The sequence below is a fragment of the Tamandua tetradactyla genome, chromosome 21 (assembly GCF_023851605.1).
Source record: "Tamandua tetradactyla isolate mTamTet1 chromosome 21, mTamTet1.pri, whole genome shotgun sequence".
NCBI classification, from domain to species: domain Eukaryota; kingdom Metazoa; phylum Chordata; class Mammalia; order Pilosa; family Myrmecophagidae; genus Tamandua; species Tamandua tetradactyla.
This window is the reverse complement of record NC_135347.1, coordinates 1,505,110-1,525,978: the sequence shown is the minus strand read 5'-3', so window position 1 is coordinate 1,525,978 and position 20,869 is coordinate 1,505,110. Positions and strand designations below refer to the sequence as shown.

Sequence of the window (20,869 nt, the reverse complement as noted above, 5' to 3'; positions counted from 1 at the left end):
TATAGAGAATAAATTTGGTTTCAGTGGGACCAACTCAAAAAAACATGATCTCTTTGAAGAATTTTTTTATGCCCCTAACTACATCTAAATCCTATGAATAAAAAGGGACAGATTGCATTTTCCTACATTGTCAAAATTGTTGATGAGTGGTGGCTTGGGCTTTACTCACCATTCTGTCACACTTTCCATTATGGTTATGAAAAGAACACTTGGAATATTCAGATTTTTTTTAATTTTTTTATTAAAGGAGTTGCAGCTTACAGAAAATATTATGCATAAGATGCAGAGTTCCCACATACCCCCTCACACATGCAATTTTCCCTTTTATTAACACTTTGCATTCCAAAAGGAACCCTGTAACAATTGGTAAAACAGTATTACTATAATTATACTATTAACTACAGTCCACAGTTCACATTAGGATTCACTGTTTGTGGTATACAGTCCTATGTGTATTCTTTAAATGTCTATTCTAGTTACATATACACAACCTAAAGATGTCCTCTTCTACCAGCATTCAAATGTGTAATTCAGTCATGTTAATTACATGCACAATGCTGTGCTGACATCACAGATGATGACGTCACAGGCACTCAAAGCATCTTGGCACCTGGCCAGCTGCAGGATCTCATCGTCTGTCTCCTCCATGTAGTGGACCAGCCCTGCCTTGGCATGCTCGATCTTCTCCTAGACCTCCTGTGACAATCGTATGGTGAGCAACAGGGTCTTGTAGCACCCAGTCACCTCATGGATTCCCTCCAACTGTGGTGGCAGACTCAGGTCACTGCACCACCACCTCTGACCCCAGGACCCTGTACCACCAAGCCCAGTCTCCACATCCCAGCCTAGCCAGCTCTGCCCAGCAGGCAGGCCCTGGACCAAGGCCAAAAAACAGAGGCCCTTTTTTGATGTAAACTGGTAATTTATTAGCATCTTTGACCTATTATGAATAATGCTGCTATCAACCTCAGTGTGCAAATATCTATTCAAGTTCCTGTTTTCAGTTCTTTGGGGCATATAACTAGAAGTGGGATTGTTAAATCATATGGCAATTCTATACTTAACTTTCCAAGAAACTGTCAGACTGCCTTCCATAGTTTCTGTACCATTTTACATTCCCACCAACAATGAACAAGTGCTTCTATTTCTACACATCCTCTGTAACGCTTATTTTTTTTTCACTAGTAGCCATTCTAGTGGATATGACAGATCTCATTATGCTTTTGATTTGCATTTCCCTATTAGTTAATCATGTTGAGCATCTTTTCATGTACTTTCTGGCCATTTGTATATTTTAGAAAAATGTCTATACAAGTCCTTTGCCCTGTTTTTAATGGTGTTTCTCTTTTTGTTGTTGAGTTGTAGGATTTTTTAAATATATTCTGGATATTAAACCCTTATCAGATAATGTGGTTTCCAAATAGTTTCTCTCATTCTGTAGGTTTTCTTTTCACTTATGTGATGAGGTCCTTTGATGTGCAAAAGATTTTAACTTTGGTGAAGTCCTACTTATCTTTCTTTCCCTTTGTTGCTTGTGCTTTGGTGTAAAGTCTAAGAAACCATTGCCTAATTACAAGGTCCTGAAAATGCTTCTCCATGTTTTTTCTTTTAGGAATTGTATAGTTCTGGTTCTTATACTTAGGTCTTTGATCTATTTTGAGTTAATTTTTGTATATGATATGAGGTAGTGTTTCAACTTCATTCTTTTGCGTATGAATATACAATTTTCCCAGCAAGATTTGTTGAAAAAACTATACTTTCCCCACTGAGTGGACTTGGCACCCTTGTCAAAGACCAGTTGGTCAAAGTGTTAGTGTTTATTTCTGAACTCTCAAGTCAATTCCATTGGTCTTTATGTCTTTCCTGTGCCAGTACTATGTGGTTTTTTTTTTTTATTACTGCAGCTTTGTAATGAGTTTTCAAATTAGGAAGTTTGAGTTAGTTACAATTTGCATGATATTTTTCCATGCTTTCACTTTTCAGCCTACTTATGTGTTTAAATTTAAGATCAGTCTCTTATAAACAGCATAAAACTGAGTCAGGCTTTTTTTTTTCCATTCTACCAACTTTTGACATTTTGTTATCAAGTTTAATCCATTTAAAGTAGCTACTAATAATGCAGGATTTTCATCTACCATTTTGTTATGTGGTCTTTGCAAGTCTAACATCTGTTTTGTGCCTCAATTCTTTCACTAATGCCAACTTTCATATTCATTTAATTTTCAAAGTGTACCATTTTGAGTACCTTCTCATTTCCTTCTGTATATACTTTTCAGATATTTTCTTTGTGGTTACCAAGGAGCTTAAATTTAACACTCTAAAACTGTAACAATCACATTTGATAAATACCAATTAAAATTGAATAGAATACACAAGCAATGTTCCTATACCCCTCAGTTCCCCAAGATTTTCATTGTACTTGTTACAAATTATGTCTTTATTCATTGTATTCCTAATCATAGATTTAACATTACTATTTATGTGTTTGAATTTTAGAAACTGTAAGAAGTAAAAAGCAGAGTTATATACCAAAAATCACAGTAGTAGTGATATTTACAATTACCCATATAGTTACCTTTACTGGAGATCTTTATACCACTTCCATCTACTGTTTTGTTTTCTGTCCTTTCAGCCTGAAGAATTCCCCTTAGAATTACCTGTAGGACAGGTGTAGTCATGACAAACTCCCTCATCTTTTATCTGGAATGTCTTAATCTCCCACTCATTTTTAAAAGATATTCCTGCCAAATAAAAGATTATTGATTGGCAATTGGTTTTTTTATATGTTTCATTCCACTGCCTCCTTGCCTTCACGGTTTCTGATGAGAAATCAGCACTTCATCTTGCTGGGGATTCCTTGTATATGGCAGTTGCTTTTCTGTAGCAGTTTTCAGAACTCTTTCCTTGTCTTTGGCATTTTAAAGTTTGATTACTATGTGTCTAGGCATGAGCCTCTTTGAATTTATCTTGTGTGGGAGTCACTGGTCTTCTGGAATGTGCTTATGCATGTCCTTCATTAAGTTTGGGAAGTTTCCTGGTATTACTTCTTTGAATATTCCTTCTTCACTTTGTCCTTCTTCTCCTTCTGGTATTCCATAATGCACGCAGAATATGACTGATGGTGTTCGGCAGGTCTCTTAGAATTTGTTCACTTTTTTTCATTCCTTTTCTTTCTGCTCCTCAGCTGGGATCATTTCAATTGCCTTGTCTTTGAGTTCACCAATTCTTTTCTTCTACCACCTTCAGTCTGCTGTGGCAAGCTTCTAAGGAATTTTTCATTTCAGTTGTTGGAGTCCTAAACTCCAAAATTTCTGTTTGGTTGTTTTCTAAATTTTCTATCTCTTCATGAGATTCTTATATTGTCCATTCATTGTTTTACCCTGATTCCTTAGTTCTTTCTCTATGTTTTCTTTTTTCTTTTTCCAGTATGTTCAAATCCTGGTCTTCGTTGACACTTTCAGAATTTTTAACTTGTTCCTTTGTGTGGGAAACTGCTTATGGCACCGACAGTGTGCCCGCCATCTTGTGATCTGATGCCATCTTAGGTACTAACTCAAGTTAAGTTTCTATCTCAAGTTAAGTTTCTATTTCCTAACTTCTGCTCTGCCCTTCCCCGAAATCAGCTGACCAGGCTTGGCTGATCTGCCTTTCCCAGCTTAGTCTCTGCTGATTTGTTGCTTAACTGCAGGATAATGCCCAACCTCTGCTGACGTCCAATACAAGTCACCTCCCCTTCCTTACTGCATAAATACCCTAGATTTGCCCTCAATAAATGAGACTTGATCAGAATCCTGTCTTGTCTCCATTCTCTGTGTCTTTTGTCCCCTGTTCTCACTCCCTCCCTCAGGTCCAGGTTCGTCTGTCCCGCGGGTCGGGTCACCTTTGTATGGGCCATCATTTTCTTTTTTGTTTGTTTGTTTGTCTGTCTTCTAATCTTTTGTTGCATAAAGTACATTTTAATGTTTTAATGTACTGATTCTGGGATTTCGTCCCTGAGCCATCTATTCTTTAAATATGTATCCAGATAATAATGATAGAGATTACCTTGAGTACCAGGAGCTACCAAAACAAACAAATACAAAATACTATCTTTCACAGTCTTTGCAAAATAGTTCTACATTGGTTGGTGATCTCTTTTAGAGTTTAGGCCACATATAAAGAAGATCAGCCAAGTCAAAAACGTAGTACAGGGTCTTCTCCATCTTTTCTGAGCCTGCATCTTGTCCTGAGTTTGAGCTCACTCATGGCTTTAAGAGTTCCCCTGATTACAGTAATCTGAATGTCCCCTCTATTTCCTTTGAAACAGATTTCCCTCTCTCCTCCAAGGCACTTTATTGTATGGCTGAAAGCCAGTAATCTTTGTCCTAGGCCACTTTCACTTAACTGCTTCTTACACTGCTTTAGCTGTCTGAAACCGTGTCTGTTTGCAGGGCAAGTTCTGGGAGGGTGAAGCAGAGACAGTTTCCCGGTTCAGTCCTTCAGGCTGCCACTCAGTAGATTGGCACCAACATACAGGCATCCCAGTGTGTACATAGGGGTTGTTTGGGTTCATCTGGAAGAGGGCCAGGAACCCACAATAGGAGCATGGGCTGACTCCACACCACACTGGAAAAGAAATCATGGAGGTTGCCAGCAAGGGTGCCACAAGCTTCTATTATGGTTTTTAAACATGTGTTTCCTTGATTAGGTAGATGCACAGTTACTACAACCCTTTAACTATTTTCCAGAGTTTTGAAGAAAATGGTTCTACCAGTTTTTATAATTGTTGAAGGATTCTGTGAGGGAACAGCACCCTGGAGACTCTTCATTACTATCTTGATGGACTGGAAATCTAGCTTTCAGGCTATTCAGATTTTAAACAGAAGTATATACAGATTAAAAAGACCTCAGTGGGGAAAATGCTACAATACAGTATCTAAAGACCTACAGAACCTTTTTTATATCCTCACTCCAGAATATGTTCATTTACTATAGATACCCACTGCACATTTCACTATTTGATGAAGTATATTGTTCTTTATGATCTGGCTCTTCCTCAATTGGATTAGTTGATGAATGGCTCAAAGTTAATTGACTTTAACTTTCTGAAATAAAACCTGCTAACTCATCTAAAGAGAAAAATCATACACACATGCACATTTATGATTCCCCACCTTTTGGACTGACATCCAGGTAGAATCACGAAAAAGAAAATTAGACATTCAAAAGCCAAACTTGGCCCACACACGCACAGGAAAAATACTACTAATATTGCTTTAACTATTTTTTTTGACATTCCTCCAAGTTCTTTACATATACTGATTCATTTAATCCTCACAAATTTCTATAAGATAGGCCCTATTATTTTCTCTGTTGTGTTGATGGGGAAGCAGAAACACGGAGAGGTGAAGTAATTTGTCCAAGACAATATGTAATAAATGCAGAGACTAGATCCAACTTTGAGGAGTCTGTCCCCACAGCACCATGTCTTTTTTAATTATTTCAACAATTACCTTCCTTTCTTCATTGAGTAGGACAACTACAATTTCAGTTTAGTGACTGCAGCCTGTTTTACAATAGGTAACAAATACAATGAAGTGGTCTGTGATACTCAAAATATTGTCCTCCTCCAGTTTAGCCTTCAATTACCAGAACTACCAACCAGGATGGAATAGTTAGTGAGTTAAGGCTCCCCACCTCACCTCCTCTGAATACTCCAAAAGTGTAAAAGTATTAAAGACAAAAGATGCATTTTTCTTCTTTGCAGTTTTTGTCCACTCAGTAGATTTACCTTCCCGTTTGGAAAACTGGCATGTATACCCAAGCCTAGATATGAAAGACAATAAGGGAAAACTTCTGCTAAGGCTTATTTGAAAGCATTATTTCATTATTTAGGGAGAAAATAAAGAGCTTTCTTGTTTCAGTCCCTCCTGCAAAGGTGATGCAGGACTTGAACATTTATTTTCTCTGGGCTTGTTGAATTCTTTCAGAGCAGGTATTGCACATGGGCACGCACTGAGATCCTCTTGATGTTTTCTGTGAAAAACAAAACTGATCCTATATGTTCTGGAAAAGAAACTACTTTCAGACTTGAAAACACACCAATAATGTTGTCTTTTCTATGAGTGCACTTTTGACCCCTGAAACTGTAGCTTCAAAATATTCCATTCATAATGTTTAGCTGTCCATGATACTTTGCTTCATTAAAATGTTTTACAATCCAACAATCCAAAAAGGTTTTATTTCTGATGAGAATGTCTGTGTGTTGGTATATTACACCATTACTTCAATAAATATTTTGAGTACCCACTTATGTGCAAGGTATTACATTAAGCACTTTTATAAATAAAGACAAAGCTATAACTACAAGTCAAATGCAACTTCTGCATTGAAGAAGTGCAAAATTATATAATGAAGGATAAGGCAGAAATTCTACTATAATATTATATTAATAAAATATTAGAGCTGGAAGGAATTTTTTAATTTAATATTCATAAATAAAGAAATTGGCACTAAATAAGAGAAGAGAGAAACTTGACATGAGAGTCTGTTATTTCCCTGATATAGGGCTAAGTACTGAAATTATTTCATTTATTTCGAACAACAATTTTATGACTGGAGACTTGAGATTTAATTTTACAGTTATGAAGTTCTATAAGTTTGCCCTGGTTGACAGCTGACAGACTGAAGCAGGAGGTGGGTGTCCTGACCAATAGGCCATGCAACTCTTAACATTCTACCACATTTTGAAGAAATGTTTGGAACTGATAAATAAGATAATATACAAATATGCTTGGGTATGATACCTGGCAAGACTAACTGTTCCACAAATAAGAATTGGTAATGGTGGTACAAGTCATGGCAGAAGCAACAGAATAGATCAAGTCAGGATCTGAAACTTCCACTGCTCAAAAAGCTATCAGGAACCTACTGGCAAGCTTCCCATCCCCTCTACTTAAAGGTCAGCATGTCCCTGTGTGTCCTGCAGGTGAGATTGACCTGTGACTTTCCTCTGAGCCCTCAGTGTCTCCACTTAGCCACGACCACTGACTTTTTCCTCATTTTTCCCTTCATTATCTTGTTATACAAAACTTCTCATTCCTTCCTTCTTTCCACTTCATCTCCTCCCAATCCACTTGACAACATTTGGCTTTAGCAACTAGGATAGCCCTCCAGAGCATAAACAAAGGCAAATTCAGAGTTTCACAAGTACCTGAGGCTCTACAAAGGTTGGCAAGCCTGTACTGAACGCACTTCCATCTAAATTATATCACAAGTCACCTTCTGAACACAGCTGGAAGGCTGTCGGCAATTTGAAATGCTTTAACACTGAAGGTTATTCCCTCAGTTCCATACAGAAAACACAATTGATACAGGAAGTATGATAAAAAATAAAATAACAGCTTATTTTTCTAGAGTCTCACTGATTCCTTGGCTGATAGAGGAAATAAACAACTGGCCCCACAGAGACTAACTGTTCTACATATGAAATATTCTCTATAAATGACTTTGCTCCATGCCAATGCTAAAACACAAGCCCTTGCTGCTATATGACTATTGGTTTGAATCAAGGAATCCTTTCCTGTTTTAGCCTTCTAAGGTCTGTAATCCAGCCAGGTAGCACTATCTGTTCAAAATGTAATCTGGACCTCTGATGACCACTAATTTTTTCCTCCTTGTATAGAAAGCAGGTTAGATCTATAAAGTCAATACACAAAGCACTGCTCAGACTATAGCAGTCCTCAGCAATCACTCAGTTCCCTGAATGAAGCAATTTATGTCAGTTTCATATGGCTTAGATTTATTTACACAGATTGAACTATTGAATGTCATTTGATGTTCAAGCCTTGTTCTGAGGATGGCATGTAATTCAGCAACACTGCCTCAGAAGAGCCATCCCCGGGGACTAATTCACAAGAACCAGGATAGCATGTACCTGCTTTGTCGATTTCCATTTAAGCAAAATTAGAGGTTACCTTACCAGATGCTCTAAGCACTAGTAATGAACATGCATTTTCCCCCTGTGAGCATTATAATAAATTCAGAAAGGGTCCAGTTCTGACATCTAAAGGGCAGCAACATTATATCACTGACAATATGCTATTAGCAGTCATTTCCACATATCGCAGTTCTTCAGTCATAGAGCCGGGTGGCTTGCGCTTTGTTTTATTGTGCCTTCATAGCATTTTCCAATTTGAGCTAGATAGCCACATTTTGCATGTGAGCACTGGAATTTTTCACCCAAAGAGCAACAACAAGGTCCAAAAATTCCATGCAGTAAGGAACTCAACATCACTCTGAATTATTGTCTTCCCAACTAATGGTTAGAAAATGCAGAAACATTCTCTCAATCTTATGAAACGGTACCAAAACTTCATTCTCTTTTTCAAAGAGCTTCCCCTCAAGGAGATACCCAAACATACCTCCTGGTCCCTCTGTCATACAAGTGTTCAACCCTACCCACTGTACATCGAGGCAATATTTTCTTAATATGCGCTTGTCTAATCACTCACTCCATTCCCACCTCCAAATCTTCTCCAAGCTGCCCTTGTAATAAAACAGTCAATAAAATATTCCTAAATCCCTACAGATGCCTGAATAGTTCATTTCTATGCAGATAATATATAAATAACTTCTTTTTAAAAAGATCTAGGTTTAAATGCTACAAATGAATTGGTAACTTGTTAAAGAGAATGATTTTCTCTTGTTTATGCTCATGAATGGTATATGAGCTTGACAGGCAGGTATGACAAGTACAATACAATAAACTGGCTTAAACAATGGGATTTATTGGCTCACGGCTTTGGAGACCAGTTGGTTTGCTTCCTCCTGGTTCGGCAGGGTCCTGGTACAATCCTTCAGATTATTTGGTTTGCAAACCTGCCTCACATTACAGGGCATGTCCTTTCCTTTCTTTTCCAGGTTCCTAATGAATTCCTAGTTCCCTGCAGCTTTTTGTCACTCTGACTTCTGTTTCCTTTCTCTTTATAAAACCCCCTGTAATCCAGATTAAGACCTGTGCTGGTTTGAAAAGAAGTATGCCTCCTAAGAAAAGCCATGTTTTAATATAAATCCTATTTCATAAAGGTAGAATAATCCCTATTCAATACTGTATGTTTGAAACTGTAATCAGATCATCTCCCTGGATAATGTGATTTAGTCAAGAGTGGTTGTTAAACTGGATTAAGGGATGACATGTCTCCACCCATTTGGGTGGGTCTTGATTAGTTTCTGGAGTCCTATAAAAGAGGAAACATTTTGGAGAGGGAGATTCAGAGAGAGCTGAGAATGCTGCAGCACCATGAAGCAGAGAGTCCACCAGCCAGAGACCTTTGGAGATGAAGAAGGAAAACGCCTCCCAGGGAGCTTCATGAAACCGGAAGCCAGGAGAGAAAGCCAGCAGACGCTGCCATGTTCGCCATCTGCACTTCCAGCTGAGAGAGAAATGCTGAATGTCGTCGGCCTTCTTGAACCAAGTTATCTTTCCGTGGATGGATGCCTTAGATTGGACATTTCTATAGACTTGTTTTAATTGGGACATTTTCTTGGCCTTAGAACTGTAAACTAGCAACTAAATTCCCCTTGTTAAAAGCCGTTCCGTTTCTGGTATATCGCATCCAGCAGCTAGCAAACTAGAACAGGACCCAACCTCCTAGGGTTGGGCAACACCAAAATTTAACATCTTCAAGATATCCACTTTACAATAGGTTCACACCCACGGGAATGTGGATTAAAAGCATGTCTAAATTGGGGTACATGGTTCAGTCTACTGCAAAAGGTGAGGAGGATAGAAGAGGGGAAAAAAGGGAGGGAGGGAGAGAAAGAGGATGGAAGAGAGAGAGAAAAAAGAAAATGCTTGGGTAGAAACTGGAAGTAAGCCCAGAGAAACAGATTAAATTACCTGATAAAGGGAAAACAATTTTAACAAGAAGACACGTAGACTGCTTGAAAGCTCTAGTCTAGTCTGGGAAGGAATGTGAGCGTTACAATAAAGCAATTCTACATGATAGAATAGACTATTCATATTTGGATAGAGATGATACAGAGGACATTTTTCCAGAAGGCTTGATTACCTTTGGGGAATTTCTCCCAAAATAGGCTTGTGGGAGGCAGGGCTACATCTCAGAAAGATGCTGAAAATGCCCAAAACCCATGCTTGAGCTTCTCTTACAGGTGGGGCAAAGGCATGCTGTGCTCCTCAGGCTGCAGAAAACACATGCTCCTGTCCCAGATTTACATTGCAAGGTAGTCTGCAAGACCCAAGAACTGGGGGGAACCCCCACTCATGGAAGAGGTACAGGAGGAAAATCATGCTCCTAGGGTGCAGAAAAAGTGGACAAACTGCAGGTCCAACTCAGAGCTGGCAGCAGCAGTTTTCTCTAGCAGTTTGCTTCCCAGGAGGGTTCTATGGCAAATCTTAAGCACTTTCTTTCTGGCTGTACAGGTCACAGCCTGGTTTTGATACCCTCTCATTCATTCTGTGACCTACCCAATATGCTTTTATTATATTCTTTTTCCAGCCAGACTAATGGGGTGGTATGTGTATGTGTGCTTCCTCTCAGATTCCTATAATGTTCCAGATAGATAAAATGGAACACTAATCTTATTCAATCCTATTATTCTCCAGCTGACGAAACCAATACCCAGAAGGATTAAAGGAACTGCATCAGGTCAATCAGGAGCAGAGCTGAGATCCTAATTTTCAGCTCTGTCCCCTCTCTACCAGAGGGGACTGAGCTGAAAATTTTTCTTATTTTTAAGAAAAATCACATAAGGATGGTGTTTGATTATTAGTACTGAGATAACTGACTATGGCAAGGAACTCAGGAAATGGTAGAATTAACCTGAAAGAAAGAGTTCAAAGACTTAGCAAGTGAGGATATGACCAGTATATGATATAACACCCTGCGGAAATAAGTCTGATTAAACTATGTTCTTTCAAGTGTGCTGTTCAGCTGGTTTTGCAGTGCTAGACCCAAGAATTTTAACTGAAGCCAATTCACAGCTATGTATTTATAATAGTTAAAATGTTCTTTAACCTGGACCATGTGAAGAAAATAGAAAGATGAATTGAGAACTACTTTACTCACACTATGGAATGTGAACTGTCTACTTATTACAAAATTAACTTAAACTAAAAGTACATGTTACCATGTTCAAGGACCAACTTCTGATTCCTTCATGCTTAACAGCAGTTTATAGTTTAGTCTCTCTTTTGGATCAGTTTGAAATCCTTTCCTCCTTGAATTGTCCAAATGCTGCAGACATTCATCTATGTGCCACATGCTTTTTTGTTCCGTGCTAACCTCATCTTCATGTCACCCTCATATGCCAGGGTCATTGGTTTTGAAAGAAAAACAGAAACCTTCCCCTCTCTATATCCAATGCTGGTTAAACTCTCATCAAGATATTAGTGTTCCAACAAGATTCCCAGAGATTTGCTTTCCTCCAATACATTCTGCAAAATGTGTGGCACTAATTCATTACCTCTCTCCTCTAGAAGGGCTCCACTCACCTGAGCATTTCTGCCCTAAGCTCGCCATATCTTGAATTTGTGATTCCTTATTCTCCAGCATGATATAGCCATGATAAATCTTTCATACTAATCATTCTTTGACAAGTAGCCCTTCTGGTTTTGATTTCCAGGTTGAAATCAAGTCCACTAATGTGCAGAAACATGGACTTCATGAAAGTGCATCCCCCCACCATGGGATACACACACACACACACACACACACACACACACACACACACACACACATTCACATCCAGTATCAAGTAATTTCCAAACCCAAGTCAGAGAGCTGTGGACTGCCACATACCTTATCTCCAGGCTCTCCTGAAACTAGTTTTTTTTCCCTCTTTAAAATTCCAGTTTTCTCTGACTTCCCTTTCACTCCCCAAACCAAGCTAAACTGACGGTTCACTTCTAACACACTTTAAAATCACTTCAAGTTATCTGCATCTCTGGCTTTTATAGAGCATTATATCTTTCTGAAACCAAATTACAGCACTACTTGTGTTTGACTTCAGCAGATATTAACATTTCTTTACATCCCCCAAGCACAAGCACCAAATGGAGAGATGTGAACACAAGCCAGATTCTGCCGAGCCCCAGAAGACAGTCAAAGCTAACGTTTAAACGGCTGACAGTAACCCACAGAGGTTCAGCCTCACTGGGGGTCAGCGCTAACCGAGCCTCCTCCCTCTCCCACACGGTCCGGCGGCTCTGGCCTCTTCCACCTCGTCTTAGAGGATCCCCGCTGGCCTTGCTGGTGGCAGAGTCCTTGATACACAGCAGAGCACAAACTGCTCTTAATGCTATACGTGAGGCTCGCAGACTGGATAACCAAGGCCGGGACATGCTATTATTTTAACAGCTGCAAGCTCTAGGAGGAGTTCCTTCTCTCTCTGCTTTTGATTGAAGTCTAGGGGTCCAAATGTTTAAAGTCTGGAAGGTGGACATGGGGCGTGTGGGTTATGGGGGCGGCAAAATCATGTTCTCAGCAGGATCCTTGAAAACATCAAAACATCGTCTGTTCTTGCCTTTTGTGCAAACGGCCCTTCAGCTATATGCTTGGGTTTCCCCACCAACTTCATGATGAATGAGGTTTTCCAGGGGTTTTTACGTACAGCACTGGTATTTCACTGGGGCTCTGTGGGTGCTTTACACAGATGAAGACAAAGAAAGCCAGCCTCATAATTCAGTGTCTGACTGCTTTTCCACATGTCCGTGGTGGAAAGCACAACTGTCCCTTGAGCAGCTCTGAGTGGCTGCCTGATTGAATCCGGTAAAGGATGATAAATTTTGGAATGCTCTTTCAACACAAGAAAAATAGCATCTAGATGGAATGCTGTACTACAGCACTTTGCACCTTGCAAGAGAACCCTAGAAATCAGTACATTTCACCACTGGACATGAAGAGGGAAAACCTAAAAGGCACACATACTTTACAGTAATCACAAGCATCTGGAGGATGAGAGCTGGCCCACATTTTTTTTTTCTTTTTTTACATGGGCAGGCACCAGGAATCAAACCCGGGTCTCCAGCACAGCAGGCAAGAACTCTGCCACTGAGCCACCATCACACTGCCCAACTCATAATTTTTTAAAATTTTAATAGTCAAAATTTTGAAATTTTTAAACAAAATTATTTAACCATACGGTGAGGAAAGAATCAGTGGTGTTTATTTTTCCTCTGTATCACATTTTCTACTGCTTGGGAAAAGAAAGTTTCCTTTTGTTTCACTCCAACAGCTTTCCTTGGACGGGATGAGAAAAGAAAGGTAATTTAAGATCTTTATGGGCTGTGCTTTGGAGCCCAAGTAACCATCCTGCACCTACAAATGAGAAAATCTGATTATATTGGAGGAATGTGACAAAAGAAAGGGATAAAGAAGAGGATCAAACCAAGAAACGATGTAGTAAAAAGCAGGGGTGAGGGGACGCCTGTTAACAGCTTCGCTGCCGTAACTCCATGAAGTCACAGCTATGCCACCGCTTGGTGCCTCAAAAGCTTCCCTTGAGGGTGATTTTTGCCTTAGTATTACTATGGATGTACTTGATGTAAAAGGCTTTAAGTAACATGTCCATGAGTTGAAGCTTTCCCGAGGACTGCAGTCACACTATATTCCATGCAGCTAAATAACAACAGCTCACAGTAAAATTACACATAATCAATAGTCTGTCCACTGATCCGAATACCTGAGGGCCCATTTCCAAAGATTTTATTGCACATATATTCCAATCTCACGTATGGTGGAGTCTATTGATTCATGCACAGCTGTTTTTCTCCCGTTCATGCATGATTATTTTCAAGTGTTTTACTAGAGCAGATGTTTGAAGAGCATGCTGAATACACGTCTCTCCTCAATTGACGCTTTTTTATTTACACAAACAGCAGACTGCTATGCTGCTGTACTTTCCCTACTGTGGAGGTCAGGGGTGGCAATGGCAAAACAGTCAGCATTCCCTGCCCTCCCCTAAGCACGGCTATCAGACGTTGTCCCAGCCTCCCTTCCCCAGTGCTTTTTCTTGCTCTGATTTTTTCTCCCATAAGGTTGTTAGACCTTGTTTTTTTTTTTTTTCCACACCAAGACTTTTTAAAGTGGAACAAACTGAATGTACCAATATCCTGAATGGAATGCAATTTTCTCTGTTGGGTTTGTACCTGTTTCAAACAGTTGAATTTAGATAACAGCTTATTTCCTGAGTCAATATGCACTTCTGCTTGAACATACTGCAAAGCCAATCCCATACTGGTGTATAAAAACATGTTATCATGGAAAATAACATTCTGCCACACATCCACTCAAAGAAGCTGCCAATCTTGTCAATTCTGCATCAAAAGAATGCACATAGCCCTAAACCACAAAGTTTGCTACGTACAGAGCATGATTTGGGGCCTTCGTAAATGTGGAATACAGAAAGATTTGTGCCTTTGGTATCATGTGAAATGATTCTCCAAAATATCCTAATCGGCAGGTAAAAGCAATTTTCTGACCCCCGCTCCTTGTCAGTTTTTTAAACTTCTTCTTTCAGGATTGTCTCGACCTTTCACCCAACTTCAGAATTATTCTAAGTTGCAAATATTTGGGGAGCTACCTGAGAGGTAGTGAGAGCACACGGCCTTTGATTTCCTTCCTGGAAGAGCAGAAACATGTTCTTTCTCTTCACAGTACTCGCATTCAGTGCAACCCTGTCCTTCCCACTACTTCATCATCAATTTGCATCTTTAGGAAGAGTTATTCAAATGGTCATTTCATATCAGTCTCCCTTTTACAGTGAGCCAGTTTTCAGAGTGCCAGTTACACACTCTGCACTCGTCTGTGTGCTGAGGAAGTCTGTGTGAGTGCAGCACAGAAACACACACAAGCAGATCGTTCAACTAAAAAAGCTAGATCAAAAGAGAATAATGCCAAGGAAATTGGCAAATATTTATTTTCTCTGGACCCCAATGCATTAGCTCACTTTGAGTTTGAATTGCTATAGAAGGAAGGCTACTTTTTCCCCTTTTCTTCAATTCAGTACTTCTACCATCTCATTGGCAAGAAGAACAAGCGTTAGTGAAAACAACCATTAAGCACTGTGCTGGTTTGAAAGGATTTATATACCCTAGAAAAGCCATGTTTTAATCTTAATCAATCTGTGGGAGCAACTGTTTCTTCTAATCCCTATTCAGCACAATAGGTTGATTAGGTTATGGAGATGCGACTCAATCAATTGTGGGCATTAAATTTGATTAGATGGAGATGTGTCTCCACCCATTGTATGTAGGTCTTGAATCGTTTACTGGAATCCTTTAAAAGAGGAAGCATTTTGGAGAAAGCTTCAGAACAGATCCACTAGCCAGAGATCTTTGGAGCTGAAGGAGGAAAGCACCTCCCAGGGAACTTCATGAAGGAAGGGGCCTAGACAGAAAGCTAGCAGATGCCTCCATGTTCACCAGTGTGCCCTTCCAGATGAGAGAGAAATGCTGAATGTCACTGGCCTTCTTGAACCAAGGAGTCTTTCCCTGGTTGCCTTGAATTGGACACTTCTATAGTTTTAATTTGGACAATTTCACAGCCTCAAAACTGTAAACTAGCAAACTTATTAAATTCCCCTTTTTAAAAGCCATTCTGTTTCTGGTATATTGTATTCCAGCAACTAGAAAACTAGAACAAGCACTAAAGAGGTATAGCAAAATGTTAAATGGGGCGTTTCTCCCCATCTTGGAATTTCAGCTGAAGCATCATATCTGAGGATAATAGGTGACAAGGAACAGCTCTTTCTAAGGTAAGATGATAGAGAATGCTTGCAAGACATATTAAAGGTGACACAAAGAGTCCATCAGTGTTCATCTCTAACTTCCAGTCACTTAAGAGAAGGCTAGAGATTTGTGAATGAGTCTATCTAAAAGAAATATATAGGAGTAAAGAGGGTTGCTGTTGCTCACCAATGCTGCCACTCTGCCTTCTGGAGGTGCTCCACCTCCAAGCCAAGTAAAGAAGGTCATCAAGAGAATAAGCCAGAGATAGTGTGGTTTTCTGCAGGCAGTAGGTTGGCTTTTCATTAGCAGATGGCTCTCTGCTGAGTATATCCGAGATCAGCCTTATGCAACTACTGAAGTGGAGTGCAAGAATGTTCTTGGGAGAAATTAACACAAATCCAATGATGGTATAAATCAGTTAGCAAAAGCTAGTGTCTGCTTCACCTTTGCAGAGGCATGAACATAAGAGGCGGCCTGAGCCAAACGACAATGACAAGACAAGAATGACAAGGCAAGGAGGTAGAAGAGCAGTTGCTCAGACTTCAGAGAAAATATGTTTGATGTCTTCTGTGGTCAAGTGGACACCTTGAAGGGTCATAAGGTATGAAATGCTTTGAAGGATCCCACCTAAGAAAGCTAACTTCTAGGAAAGGGTTCCCTAGCAGGAAGAATCTATGGATATTGTGGCAGGGGGCAGGACGTCCTTTCCTTGGAACACACAAATATTTCCCATGCTCAGGACCAAGTGTGACCTCCTGGTTGGGTGAAACACAATCTCTTATAGATGAAGGAACTGTGGGTACATTCCTTCCCCTCATTCTGAGCATGTGTAAGCATTCACTGAAGACAGTTTGATTCTGGTGGGCATGTCTTAGGATATCCAGCTCACATGCTGGTGGTATATCAGTCCCCAGAGGGGAGAAAACAGGGTTCCTCCACCCCTGCACACAGACAAAAGCAAGGGATGCCACACCTAGAACATCTCCCTGGGTGGGCCCCAGATTGAGACCTACTGGCTGTGGGGAACCAATGCCCACTAGTGAACCTGAACCTGCTCTGCCTCTTCTCTACAAGAGTAAAACACCTTTTTATCAGAGCCTGTGTGAGTCATGCTTTTGTTGGTGACCCTGAAACCTGTACTGGAGTGGTTTGACATCTTTAGGTGTCTCCTATTCTGACCCACATGCTGTGGGGGCCAGAAATATATTAGGAAGTTTCAAGGATAAGCAAACGCATCACCCATGTCAGGGAACCGGAGAGCCTGCATGATGTGGGAGAAGCCACTATCTGAACAGATGTCATCTCAGTGGGTTTCAATGACCAGATTACAGCAGCATCAGTAGCATCAGTCTTTGTGCTCTTCTCTCAATCCATCTTCCCACAATCTTGATCCTGGAGAGCCAGAAGCAGAGTAAATGGGACAGGAGTGGGGAGCAAGGTATGCAAAAAAAAGAAGAGACCAAACCCCCTTTTCCTTCTGGGTCCTTTAGCTATAGACACAGCCTCAGAAGTTTTTAATTAGATGGAAACTGAGATTTGAAATTAAACTAGATTGGATTTTTAAAAACTGCTTTATAATTAGACTATTTTTACAGCTGGAATGACTCGAAAAGCTATAGCATCTTCTAAGATAGAGTCAGGGAAAAAATCTCAGAAAAAATGGCTCCAAGACAATGTGTTAAGGGCAGCCTTTCCTCATTGAACCAGTTCAGCCCATTCAATAAATAAACAGTACTAGCTAGGTGCGTACCTGAGCAATAGAGGGTATAGCAAAGTAGGAACATGCTCAAAAGATCTGTAGGTATCATCTCACAAAAAGCTTGGGAAGACTTCCAATGAGAAAAAAATTTGAAGGTATTCTATAGCCACATGCGCTGGTTTGAGAGTGTTGTGTGCCCCAGAAAAGCCATGTCCTTTAATCCTGATTCAATACTGCAGGTGGAAAGTTTGATTAGATTGTTTCCATGGAGACTGACCCATTCAACTGTGGGTATGACCTTTTGATTCGATGGAGATTTGAACTCCACCCATTCAAGGTGGATCTTTGTCAACTGGTAGTTTACTGGAGTCCTTTAAAAGGGGAGAGACATTTTGAAGAAAACACAGTTGCTTCAAAGGTGACTAAGAGGCAGACATATGGAGATACTTGGAGTGCTGACAAAGAGAGCAGATGCCTAGATATGTATGCTTGGAGATGCAGAGCTCAGCAGATGTCGTGTGCCTTCTCATAGGATGCTAAGCAAGCCAGAACTCACTGTTGTGACCCAGAGGAGCTAAGTGAAGGCCCACAGATGCTTAGAGAGGAAAGCACTAGCATCAGAAGCTGGAAGCAACAGAACAGAGAACAAGGACCGGCAGATGCCAACCACATGCCTTCCCATGTGACAGACATCGGTCTTTCTTGAGTCAAGGTATCTTTCTCTGGGTGCCTTAGTGTGGACATTTTTAAGGCCTTAGAACTGCAACCTTGTAACTTAATAAATCCCCTTTTTAAAAGCTGTTTCATTTCTGGTATATTACATTCTGGCAGCACTTAGCAAACTAAAACACCATGCAAACAAAAAAAAATCTAAATGCTTCAAAATGAAAGTTGGGAGAAAGAAGATTTTGTGCTAAAAGTTTCTCTGGAGAGAATTGCTAAATTATATGTAAGTACAAAAATGGTCAAAACGGACATTCATTAGAAAAGCAAATCACAGTGAGGAGAAAAAGAGAAAGAAAAATGAACTTAAATTATACAAAGTTTGAGCTGTTGTGTTCACAAGAAACTATATAGCTGAAGTCTTTTACAATCTCTGGCTAATTTACAGTAAGAAATAAATGTAAATAAAAATGCTATGTTAAGACAAGACATGGGATCTTCAGCTTTAAAATTTTGTATCTGGAGAATATATACATATGTAGACAAATTGGAAATAAAATTGGCTTGAATCAAGATAGAAATTACAGAACGTGAAAATGAAAATGTGCATTTTTTTGCATTTATAAGAATCTGAGATATAACCAAATTCTTGGGGGAAAATGGTTGGCTTGCTCAAAAGAACAAAAGGCAATTAAAATATACTGGGCAAGTGCATTGCTTATTTATTTTCAGCTAGGCTTCTGAAAGGAAGAAAAATCAGTATGAGTTTAAAGTAATAAAGTTCAAGATGGGAGACTCTGCATATGCCTTTGCTTCCTCTCCTTTGAATGGCATTAAAATGGCAGTTAAAAAGGGCATGAAGAAGTACACTCATAAAATTACTATGAACATATGGGACATCAATGAACCAGATATTTTTGCAAATTCCTGGATGAGTGAGAAGGGAATAGGATAGTACACATTATACACAAAAGCAAAGGGAGCTGTATCACTCAAACCAGGATCAAGCAAGAGGGCTAAAACAGGAAGGAGTTTAAATCCTGGAGTCCTCCAGAAAGAGCAAATAAAAGAGCAGGAGGGCCAATTGCCAAGTTCTAAAAATACAATAAAAGAATAGAAAATAAAGTTGAGAAATCTTTCAGAATATGTAACAGAAAGGCCAAAGAAACAGAAAATATGAGCAAAAAGATAAGAGACATACAGCTTCAATCCAGGTCAGTCAGCATCTGATTAACAGAAATCTATAAAATGAAACAGGGAGATACAAAAAAGAGGATTCTATTTCACTCTGACGAGTGGCCTGGGGACATGTAATAGAATCCAGAAGAAAAGAAACAGCCATATAACATTACATGTCTCGCCAGTAAAAAATAATTATTTACTCATAACAATATAAAAATTGATTTTTTTAGGCTTAAAGGCAACAAACATATGGATAAAGCACAGAAATAACGGTTGTAATTACAGAACAAAATGTAAATGTTATCAGCCTTGGCAATGTAAAAGCAAAAATTAAATCGAAGTAGGGTGGGAAGAGAAAAACAGAAAGAGAAGAAAGCGTATTAGCAGTAATGCTTTCATCTTATACAGAGCAAAATCAAGTCAATTGACTAAAGAAAAGGGAACAAGAAATGAATTATCAATACACTATCTAAAGTTATGAAAAAAACCAAAAGTAGAACTAAAAATGTTAATGTAGGTACCAAAGTTTAGGAGAAGGTAATAAATGGGGAGGTGAGTGACCCAAAGCCTCCTCTTTCACAGTCAGGGGGTGCAGAGAAATTGTCCAAAGCCATTAAATCTAGAAAGAGTAGCTCACGAATTTTATTTAGAGCACTACGAGAAATGTTGTTAAATATGAAATAGATACTGGTGGAAATGAGCCTCGGAATGGAGGACCCGAGTAGGAGAGTTTCACGTCTCTTCATAAAGCTCTTTTCAATTTCCGGTTCCTTACCTTGCTCAAGTATTACTTGGAAAAAAAACAAATAACTAAAAGAAATCTCACCAAAAAGATATTAAGTAAATCCCAGCTGTCTCCATTTTCCCAAATGCTGACTGAGATCAAGAAATCAGCCACATATGGAAAGCAGATTTTAACCTAGCGAGAAACCAACTGAGGGATAAAACCATCATTGTCAATAACTCCAAAGAAAGTATAACAGCGCAGTCAAGAGAAACATCTTGTATCTGTGCCCCCCTGCTTTCCCTTTCTCTTGTACACATGCAGAATTCTAGTTTCTCTCTGTGGAAAATACTGGCACACAACATAGTCAAATGGCTACTTCTTCATAGACTCAAATCATAAGTCCTTGGATAAAAAATAATTTATTCTAGAAATAAATTGCGTGTTAAAAGACACAAATTCCAGAATAAATGGTAAAACTCCTTTTTTTAATCTGATTTCCCAAATATAATGATCAAAATGGGCGAATACCTCAACACAGCTACACCACTAAGTCACTTGATTCAACTAAAATAGGGGTCAGCAAACTTTACTGTAAAAGGTCAAATAGTAGTCATATTATTTACAAGTCATACTCAAGTTTGCCAGTTTAGCATGAAAGCTGCTATAGACTTCCATGGATGGCTGGGTATGTTCCAAAAAAACGTATTTGCAAAAACAGGCTGTGTGCAGTATATGGCCCACAGATTGCAGTTTGCAACCTTGACCTGCAGGATCATGGGCATTAAAGCCTTTTCCGGTTAATATAAACATAGCACATATTATTTTGCAAAAGCCTAATTCTCATGTTAATAATCTGATACCAGACAAT

General features: G+C 39.4%; 1 long non-coding RNA gene across 4 annotated transcripts in view; it reads left to right on the top strand.

Annotated features, from left to right (window-relative positions):
• The first annotated feature begins 584 nt into the window (after window positions 1-584).
• LOC143665238 (uncharacterized) overlaps window positions 585-20,869 on the top strand; it is a 44,582-nt gene continuing 24,297 nt past the window's right edge. For all 4 annotated transcript variants that reach the window (XR_013166796.1, XR_013166794.1, XR_013166795.1 and 1 more), the window contains exon 1: window positions 585-712. This is a non-coding gene — a long non-coding RNA (uncharacterized LOC143665238). The remainder of the gene's footprint in view (window positions 713-20,869) is intronic.